The sequence below is a fragment of the Onychomys torridus genome, chromosome 9, assembly GCF_903995425.1.
Source record: "Onychomys torridus chromosome 9, mOncTor1.1, whole genome shotgun sequence".
In the NCBI taxonomy this organism is placed as follows: Eukaryota; Metazoa; Chordata; class Mammalia; order Rodentia; family Cricetidae; genus Onychomys; species Onychomys torridus.
The window spans coordinates 105868839-105878951 of NC_050451.1; the positions used below are offsets into that span (position 1 = coordinate 105868839).

At 46.0% G+C, this 10113-nt stretch overlaps 1 non-coding gene across 1 annotated transcript; it reads right to left on the reverse strand.

The window, feature by feature from the left end:
* Positions 1-9715: 9715 nt before the first annotated feature.
* On the reverse strand, positions 9716-9788 carry Trnaf-gaa. The gene has a single exon. It is a non-coding gene; the product is annotated as a tRNA-Phe (tRNA).
* Between the last annotated feature and the right edge of the window lie 325 nt (positions 9789-10113).

Below are 10113 nucleotides of genomic sequence, written 5' to 3' on the forward strand. Positions count from 1 at the left end.
TCATAGACAAATACTGCATGCTAAGAACAAAGATGGTCTCCACAGAACAGCTAAGAGGAGGGTTGTTTTTAATTTTACAGCATATTTTCTGATGGAATTTCCACCACACACTTCAATTGTCAATTCTAAAAATGTGAATTTTTCAAAACTAATTTTTTTAAATTTTCTAACTCTCAGATGTGAGAGAGTACTCTCTAAATTGAAAGACAGTAACTTAAGAAGATAGGTAGGAGGAAGAAATTGAGGAGAAATTGTGGGTTGGAAGCTCTGCTGTGGGAAGCAATGGTGAACCAATGTGTAGAAACCCACAGAGGCTTCCTAGTGAGACCTTACTCAGGGTCAGGGAACCTGAGGTTGCTTTACCCAGCAGGGCTGCATAATGGGGTGATTTGGCCATGGGCATGGTTACCAGGTGTTTTGAAGGGTCTACTCTTGGCTGTACATTGTGCTTTGATCTTGAAAAGGGGAGGTCATTTGCCTCTCCCCTGGGCAATGGATAAAAATCCCTTTGTAATAAACCTCCAGACAGCTGGGTATTGACCAGGACCCTCCTGAAACAATCCTGTGTCTCTGTCTTTCTTATCTTTCTATCTAATACGTCCTCATTCCTCTCTCCTCCCCCAAAGAACCCTTCAACAGGTCAGAGCTGGACTCCGACAGACTCCCACACCAATGCTCTATTCGTGTGATCTTTCTCTCTAAAATTGGGGTGTCACTAAAGGGCCGTCAAAAGGACAGAATCAACAGGTACGTATTCTGTAAAAGTAAAATATGTCCCTTCCCTCCCTTGTCATGGAATTCCTTATCCTTGTCCCCTTATCTTATTGATACCACAGCAACAAAATTTGCTGGTGTGGGTTGGCACATGATGGTGTGAGAGCCAAAGTTACATTTTACGTTTTTTTTTTTTTTTTTTTACTATGCCATCAAGATCCATGAAACAAAACTGTCTCTGATCTGCAAGCCCCTTGCCCAAGGACAGATAGTTCCTGAAATGCTGGAGGCTGTTGTTTATGGGAGATAACAAGCCACATGTTTTCACTCCCCTAAACAAATTTGTTTTGTGAAGGCCTAGACTTGACTTTACAGGCTCCATCTTAGGGAAAGGGCCACCATCTCAGACCACCTGCTGTACTCAGTTCCAGGAAGGACCTCAAGAATGTGCCATGACAACTCAAACAGATACAAAGCAGTATACTCCTGCAGACATTCTGTCTGCGGTTTATGGCCCTTGAAGCTATCTAGATAATCTTGTTGAGTAGTCCAGATAATCCTCCTGTTCAGGGGGTTGTGGTTCCCTGCAAAAGTCTAACCCAATGGTTTTAAATGTGGTTTTGCACCCAAAGTCTAGACCAATAGTTTCCAAAAATCACCTTGCCCCGTATCCCTTCTACCCAATCCCAAGTTGCCAATTCTGGGCTTGTGGTTTTTCCCTACAAAAACTCTCTTCACCTGGGCTCGTGGCCGACAACACATTTCCTTCCATCTGCCATGCGGTGGTCCAGTTGAACCTGAATAAAAGGACCCTTATGTACTTGCATCGGAAACTGGCTCCTTGGTGGTCTTGGGGGTTTCGTGAATCAACAGTTTGACTATCTGCACCAGATATGCTTGATCACATGTGGGAGGGAGGTTCACAGGCAGGAAGTACCTCAGGATGTATGCTTGTCCCTGATTGGATGTAGGCTGAAGGTATGTCAGGATGTATGCTTGCCCCTGATTGGGCATGATAGGAAATACTTAAGCTGCTGCAATTGTGATTTAGGGCCATGGGGGGTGGGGGGAACCAGATATAGATCTGGCCAGAGCCCATTCACCTGGCCAGTATTTAATTAAAGCTTGCTTCAAATTTGGCTTTAGATTGTGATTGTGGTCTTATTCTCTACCGGTGGATTAACAATGTCTCCAGGGACAAAGCAGTGACTTTTATCTTATGTGACAAAGAACCCCTTCAAACATGAGAGAAGCAACTTCTTTAAAAATGCTGTTCTCACGACTAGTGGAAAATTACTGGACCCTGCACAGTTCCAGCAAGCTTGTAAGAGGGTTACTCCTACATCCCATGTGGGACAGACTAATCCCTCCCTCTGTCCGAGCTGTCTCCTTTCTTAACACTCCCTCTCTTCTTGAAAAATAGCCTCCATTAAAGCTAAATCATTTGCCTGGGTGTCCTTTTCTCTGTCTCAGTTTTTAATTCTTTTATTACTGGAAGTTCCCATGTGTCTCCTCTATCACCAACCTTTGAAAGCCTAGTTTAAACACAAAACAAAGAGAAATCCCTGAAATAAATAAATGCAACATCAAACAAAAAGGCATCTACACACATTATCAAGTTCACAGTCTGCTTTGTGATGGGAAAAGGGCAATTTTTGTCATGGTATCTTCTCTCCAATGGTATCTTTAGGAGATCTGTTTTGGTGGGGTTCAGGTCCCAAAGAGGATGTGGGGAGTCATGGGATAGGAGGAGACTCTGGGCTGCCTTCAAATTTATTGAACAAAGAATACACCTTCTATACTCTACAGCTGCACATAGGATTAAATGGGTGAAAGGAGGCATGTGAGCTGGGGTGTGGCTTGAGATCAGAGGCTGAGGAATCTATTGACCCTGACAAGTTAACAGTCATATGTTAATGAAAGGGCCACAAGTTTCTCTTGCCAAAGATAAAAATTTCTCCTTTTTTAGTAAGCAGGAACTTTCTACAAGCCCCTGAAGGAATGGGGACTTTTGTCTAAATGCCTGACCTTGGGAAAATGACCTTCTTGGGGGATCAGTCACTCCATTATAGAACGTTGCAGGTGTTTTTTGTATGACTTAGTTAACCAAAATAGCTAAAACTTAGAGTGAGCAAAGATGAAGACAGACAAATATTACTGTGAACCCGAGTAAACCTTGGGATTATAAAATATATCTTATTTATCAAGCATATGTTACATATCTAAATTTTCTAGCAGATTGATGTTAACTCGTATGGGAGTAGGCAGAGTTATCACACTGTATGGTTCCATGATGGTGGGAATTTTCTTTCCAAAGAATTATTTTGTTTAAAGAGGCTGTTAGGGTCGGCGTCCAAAACAGAGAGCTTCACTCCAATATCGGGTCACAAAAGAAGCTTTATTAGCACGAGCTCGTGGGCCACCAGCGCGAGAAGTAGCCGGTGACCCCAAGGCTCGCAGGCCTTTTAAGAGGCGGTTCTATCAGGCGGGGGAGCGGGGTCATCCAGAGTGCAGACAGATGTCTCCCCGGTCTTTCTCAGAGTCTGGGTGGGTAAACGAATTCCAAGCTTATCTAGCAAGGGGTTATTTTGCAAGCATTCTTCTCAAGCAATTTATCTTGCAAGCACAACCGCAGGCGGTTATCCTGCAAGCATCCTGTTAGCACAGCATGATGGGCTAACTTTTCTGGTATGGGGAGTGGGGGCAGAGTATTTTCCACTGAATCTACAATTAGCAGAGCTAGTGGGGGGGGGGCTTGTTTCCCTTACAATGACCTTTCAAGGCTACCATTGTACACATTTTCATCCTTCACCAAAGCCCACACAAAATATTCCAAAGGGAAAGGCATAATAGTGAGAACCATTAAAAATGAAAGTAAAGGGGTGCTGGAGAAATGTGATTGCAAACTCAAAATGCTGGAACTTTGTCAAGCAGCAATGGTCACCATGCAGTTCATGCCAGGCATCACCTATCTTCAGACATCAACAGTGAACATAGATAAAAATTGTTTGGTTTCCCCTATTATAGAGACTAATCACACAGAATGGCCCTGTGGAGAGCCCTTTCGATTTTCATCAGGATACAAAATGTATGTGTGTGTGTGTGTGTGTGTGTGTGTGTGTGTGTGTGTGTGTGTGTGTGTGTCTGTGTGTGTGTGTGTGTGTTTGTGTGTGTGTGTGTGTGTGTGTCTATGTATGTGTGTTGTTATGCCCAGATTTCGGGGACCCCCAAAAGATCACCACAGAGACCAAATCCCACATGTAAAAACAAGGAGCTTTTATTTCAAGGGATAAAGCTTGGTCCCTCTATCTGTCCAAGGAAGTGGTGAGAGCAGAGAGCCCTGAGCTCAGGTAGGGTGGGGTTTTTATCATAGCAGAGGTTGGGGTAAAGGGGTTTCCAGGCTTCAGGACCCTGATTGGCTGACAATTGTCTAGGGGTATCCTAGACAAGAAGGGGAAATAGGTGTGTACTAGTCTCAAGGACCTCTGGCCACCTTGTCTAATGGTTGGAATATTTAGGATGTTAGGTATTTCCCCATCCCTGGGTAGATCCCTTGGTGGTGTCAGCCTTTCCCAGATCTGGGTGTTGCCTGCCAGGAAGCCTGTCACAGAAACTGTGTCTGGGCCCCAAAGCCTGTCCTGGCAGCTGTGTGGTCAAGCTGCTTTGGGGCCCCTCCACATGTGTGTGCATGTGTTTGGTTTTTGTGCACTACTGGAATATAATTATGATGCCCACACTAACTCATCTTAATGGCAGCAGGTAGCAAAAGATGTTGGCTTTGCTTCTAGATGTTCTGTTATGCATGACTTAATGTCAGGGACAGATTCTGAGAAATGCAAGATGATTACATCATTGTGCAAACATCAGAGTGTGCAATATTTCTACAATATCCCTAAGCAATAGACTCTTAACAAAACCACAAGTATAGATCTAGTCACCCCAGCTGCAATGCTGGATAGTTATATGGGTTAGTTTTTGCCATCTTGACACAAACGAGTCACTGGGAAGAGGGAATCTCTGTTAGGAATTAATTGTCTCTATCACCCTGTGTTGCTGGCTCTGCAGCTGGGATCCCACTGTCTCTGGTCCCGGGGGCAGGAAGTGGGCAGATGCAGAACCAATGGCACAGGCTCTGGGAGGTTGCAAGCAATCTCGTTTATTAAACAAAGGACTGAGGTATTTATGTGTGCACTTTTTGGTGGACTCTGCTTCCAGCTGCTGTGGTGTTTCCTGGTTGGCTCTGGGGCGTATGTCAGCAGTTGTCATCTTGGGGTTCAGGTTTCAGGGTCCTCTGGGTCAGGATACTACTGCACATGTCAGAGCTCCGTGTTTGCTTAAGGCATGGCCCAATGTTTTCGGCCTTACCTGCCTCAGTCATAGTTTGTGGATATTTCTAAGCAAAATTTTATTTATTGCTGATTGATGTATGAAAGCCCAACCCATTGTGGACAGTGCCATCCCTCAGCGGGTCAACAAACAAAAACTAGTGTTTCTCCAAGGTCTTTGCTTCAGTTTCTACCTCTAGGTTCCTACCTTAAGCTCCTGCATTGGTTTCCCTTGGCGATGGACTCTAACTTGTAAGCCAAATAAACATATTCCTCTCCAATTTTATATGGTCAATGTTTTATGAAGTTAATATAGTGGGCATGGTAGTACTCAGCACTTTTTTTTTTTTTTCTCAAGACAGGGTTTCCCTGTGTAGCTTTGTGCCTTCCCTGGAACTCACTTGGTAGCCCAGACTGGCCTCAAACTCACAGAGATTCTCCTGGCTCTGCCTCCTGAGTGCTGGGATTAAAGGCGTGCGCCACCACCGCCCGGCCATATCCTCAATATTTATACATCCTGCTACCCCAGCCCTTTCCTTCCAGAACCATCAGCAAGAGAGACCACAAAGAGATCACACTTAAATTTTTTTAAAAATGCTAAAAGATAGCAGTCCTGTTGAATATAATCAAATATATTCAACCATAATTTTCTACCCAATTTTAAACACATTTTCTATCAAAAACTGGGTCATCTACTTCATAACCATGCAGTGTGACATTTTAAAATGAATCTCCTCTTCTTTAACTGTAAAACCTCTTTAGGCTGATGTGGTTGTTTGAATAAGAATGGTCCCCCCTAGTCTCATGTGTTTGAATGCTTGTGTTGGTTAAATCAGCACTGCTCATGGCTGGCCACCGTCCACAGCAGCCATGCCAACTGAGAAGAGTGCTGGAGGAAAGTCTCAAGCCACAGTTACCTTTTAGAGCTTTATTTGGGAGAGAGAGGGAGAGAGAGAGGGGGGGGGAAGAGAGAGGGAGAGAGGGAGAGAGAGAGAGAGAGAGAGAGGACCAGAGAAACAGAGACCGTGCGGAGGGAAGAGAACAGAAAGAGAAAAGGGAGGCACACAGAGGGCCTGCCCGCTTTTTAGGTTGGGCCGCTGTCCCAGGCTGATGACGTAATTAAGGACAGAATCCTTATAGCTTGGCCCATAAGGAGTGTCACTATTAGGAGGTGTGGCCTTGTTGGAATAGGCGTGGCCTTGTCGGAGGAAGTGTGTCACTGTAGGGGCAGGCTTTGAGGTCTCCTATGCTCAAGCTATGCCCAGTGTGGCATAGTCTCATGCTGCCCTGGGTTAAGACACTGAACTCTCAGCTCCTTCTCCAGCACCGTGTCTGCCTGTGCACTGCCGTGTTTCCTGTCATGATGATAATGGACTGAACCTCTGAAACTGTAAGCCAGCCCCAGTTACATGCTTCCCTTTAGAGAGTTGCTGTAGTCCTGGTGTCTCTTCACAGCAATAAAACCCTAGCTAAAACAGCTGAATTAGTCAAACCTGAATAAAATCTCTATGTGATAAAGATGCCCATTTATGGGTGAACATGCCAGAGACACTTATTCTCTGCACTCTGGCCAATTATGTGTTTCTACATTTACCACCATTCAGTACCCAAAGAAGCTTCTCTGGCGGGGACTGAGAGCTGCACTAATCTTTGGTTCTGGAGATGTGTTTTAGAAGGTAGTTGGCTACTCTGTTCATTTAGCAAAAATAATAGCAGCAGTTTCACTCCGGAAGCCTGCAAGGTTCTCCAGCTATAGATGTTTGGTCAAATTTCTCTATCACTAGGCATGTGTTTCCTCCTGCAAATCAGACATTAGATGCAATCAGAAAACAGTTGGTTACCCCACCACTACTATACACATGTGTGTCTTGACAGATTGGTCCTTCTTAGAAAGAGTGTGTAGGAAGATTGCAGGAACCACGAGTTGGGGGATTCTGAAGGAGACAGGACCAATGGACACATGAGGTTGCGGCACCTTCAGTTGCCTGCTCGTGATCAAGCCAGCCAACACTCCTAAATGGTGTGGGCGAGGACGGGCTTACGAGCTGCTATGCCTAACTGATGGGTGCTAGGGGAAGGAGAGTCCATTGTCTTTATGGGTGTGGACTCTGGTAAGTCAACATGCTCCAGGGGATGGCCTCACAGCCAGACATACATATGGACAGCACAGCCTGTACTTAGTGGGTTTTTTTAAAGGATGGTCTTGCTTACAGTTTCAGTCAGAGTCAGTCTGTTATCCTTACGGCGCATGGCAGCAATCGTGGCGTTGAAACAGTAACAGAGAGCTACATCCTGATCCACAAGGTGGGGGGGGGGCACGACACACTCATCCCAGTTGCACACTTCCCCCAACAAGGCCACACCTACTTCAAGAACGCCATACCTGCTAGTCAATCCAATCCTCTCAGTCCACTCCTGGACGACTAAGCATTCAAATCTCTGAGCCTATGGGCACCGTCTCATTCAGACCAGCACAAGGGGAGGACATAGTGTACCTATATGGAATGCCTGGATCATAAAACAGTATTTTTAAAATATTGGAGGGGAGGGGAGAGAGAGAAGGGTGAGAACTACATAAATACAGCCTTTATGTATGAGATTCTCAAAAAGAAATGCCAATTAATGACATTCTCTAGGTAGATCCATGGTGTGCGCAATAGAAGCACTACTTTACTTGTTTGCCTCAGACTTGTGTCCCTTGCTGGCTTTTCTCAAGAGCAAGCAAAGCACTTGTAGTGTGCGTTCATTTATTTGTTTTCTCACCTCTGTTTCCAGCTTCGGAGGACTGTTGACAAGCAAGATGAGAGTGTGCACAGAGAGCGTTCGGCAGCATGCTTGGAAACTAGAGAGGACCCTGGTGACAGCCGTTGTCTTGGTGCTTTGAACTGGGGTATGTCAGGGATGGGTGTGCGCACTGTGCTGTGTATGATATACCGGGGCCTGTGAGCCATGCTTTAGGCTGTTCACAATAACACAGAATGTGTGGTACTAGTTTGGTTGGACCTCAGTTCTTACTGGGCCACCTACTGGCCTTCTTCCAAATGGCAGTCTCCAACAGCTATCTATTCTTAGAGACCCCTCAGTGAGGAACTCACAAGCAGGGCAATCCACTGTCACAACATGTATAAGGGATGATGGTGAGAGAGAGCCATGTCGACTTATAAATTGAGACAAATTCAAGTAATTGTATTTCTGGTCAAATTTTAAACATCAAACACATTGAGAATATGATAATATTATAGCATGATCCATTGAAAAGGTGAAAGTATGGTCCTAGGCTAATAAAAGGGGCATGATACATGTATATATTCGTTGATGAAATGCCCTAATTAAATATTCAATGCTCATCTAGTCCTACTATGTGTAACGATTATAATAGCTTCTTTTTTTAATCATAATTCTGGCCTCAAGTGAATAGAGTATACATTAATGATTAAGAAAGAAATATTCACCCCCAGGGTATATTTACATGTCACTTTGGACATTCTACAGCTGCCCCAACTTTCTCTCCAAACAGTTCTCTAAGGAGCTGTGAGGAGACTCCCCTTCCTCTCATCAACCCCTCAAAGCATGAGGAGACAGGCACAGCCTGAGCTAAGACAAGGACCAGCCTGAGCATCCACTCACAAACATTTAATGATGGTGAAGTACATCCCTCCGAAAGCATGTCTTTTGTAAAGTAAGGGCCTAGTCTTGCGGGCCACCCTCTACTCTCCACTCTCCTGAGTTACAGACGCTGTGGTATGGCCGTCCAGAGGGCTGCAGCAGGGCTCCCGGGAAAACACCCCACTCCTAGGAAGTGACATCTCATAGTTTGATCCACGAGAGGACGCAGCACCTCAGGGAAAACAGTAAAAGTTATCAGGCTGCAGTTTCAGACTTTGGTTTCTATAGGAAAATACATACAGAGAGACTAAAATTAGAAAAGGGCGGTGGTCAGACCATATATAACATCAGAATTCTCAAGGGAATGTCCAGCCCAGTGGAGCTCAAATCTGAGTTACACGGGACCCACCTGGGAGGGAGTTTATTCATCTTGTGCTGGGCTCCATTGAGCAGCCTGGTGTAGGGCATTTCGAACTAACTCCCAAGTGATGCTGACAGGCTGGGCTTCTGCCCCCCGGGACACACTTCCAGAAGCATAGTTAAATCTTAGGAGCCATAAAGCTACCACGCCTTTAGCATTAAGCAAGTGAACCTGCCTGGGCCACCCCAGCGTCTGCTTTCTGGCATCTCTAGCAAAATCCTGATGAGAGCCACCTGGGTGCGCAATAGAGCAGCATTAAAATGTGGGGAGTCGAATGATATTTGGGCGTGTCTTTCTCGACTCCGGGGCAGACCTAGCTTGTTCCCCAACAGGAGAGGACCCTGCTTCTCACGCCAGAGATCCCCGACGGCCGGGGCGCGTCCCGGACCCCCACTCTGGGCCACCTCCACAGTCTAGTCCTGCAGAGACGTCTCCTGGGCTAGGGCGTTGCGCACGCGCAGCAGCGCCTCCGACGACACCCGGAAGTGGCAAGTGGTTTGCAGCGTGCCGGCGGCCGCGGGTGGTCGAGAAAGCCGCACTCGTTCCTATACAACCCTACTTCTGCGCGTTTGAGACGAATTCATGGGAAGCACCCCAATGGAAGGATTCTAGGAAGTTGAATCTTGTCAGATTAAAACTAAAAGCTACCTGCCGAAACCCGGGATCGAACCAGGGACCTTTAGATCTTCAGTCTAACGCTCTCCCAACTGAGCTATTTCGGCGGCATGCCTGCTCCTCTTCGAGTATACTATCCCTGAGTACTTCATGTCCAGTTGTCCCGCCTGTGTCCCGTCAATAATTAACCTCAGTTCCGCATTTTTTCTTTGTTTTATTCAAGTAATGATTCTTCCGTCTCACCTTTCCCAGCCAAGAAGAGAAGAGAAGCACGGTCCTGGTCCCTTCCAGAGACCAGCTCGGCGCGCAGCGGAACACAGGGACAAGCCGGGTTGCGGGTTCCCGCCATCCAGGATTGGGGGCCCCTAGGTAAACGCGTTACACACTTGCCGAAATGTTTCCGATCTGGCTGGGGCCAGGTTTGCCCAGAGC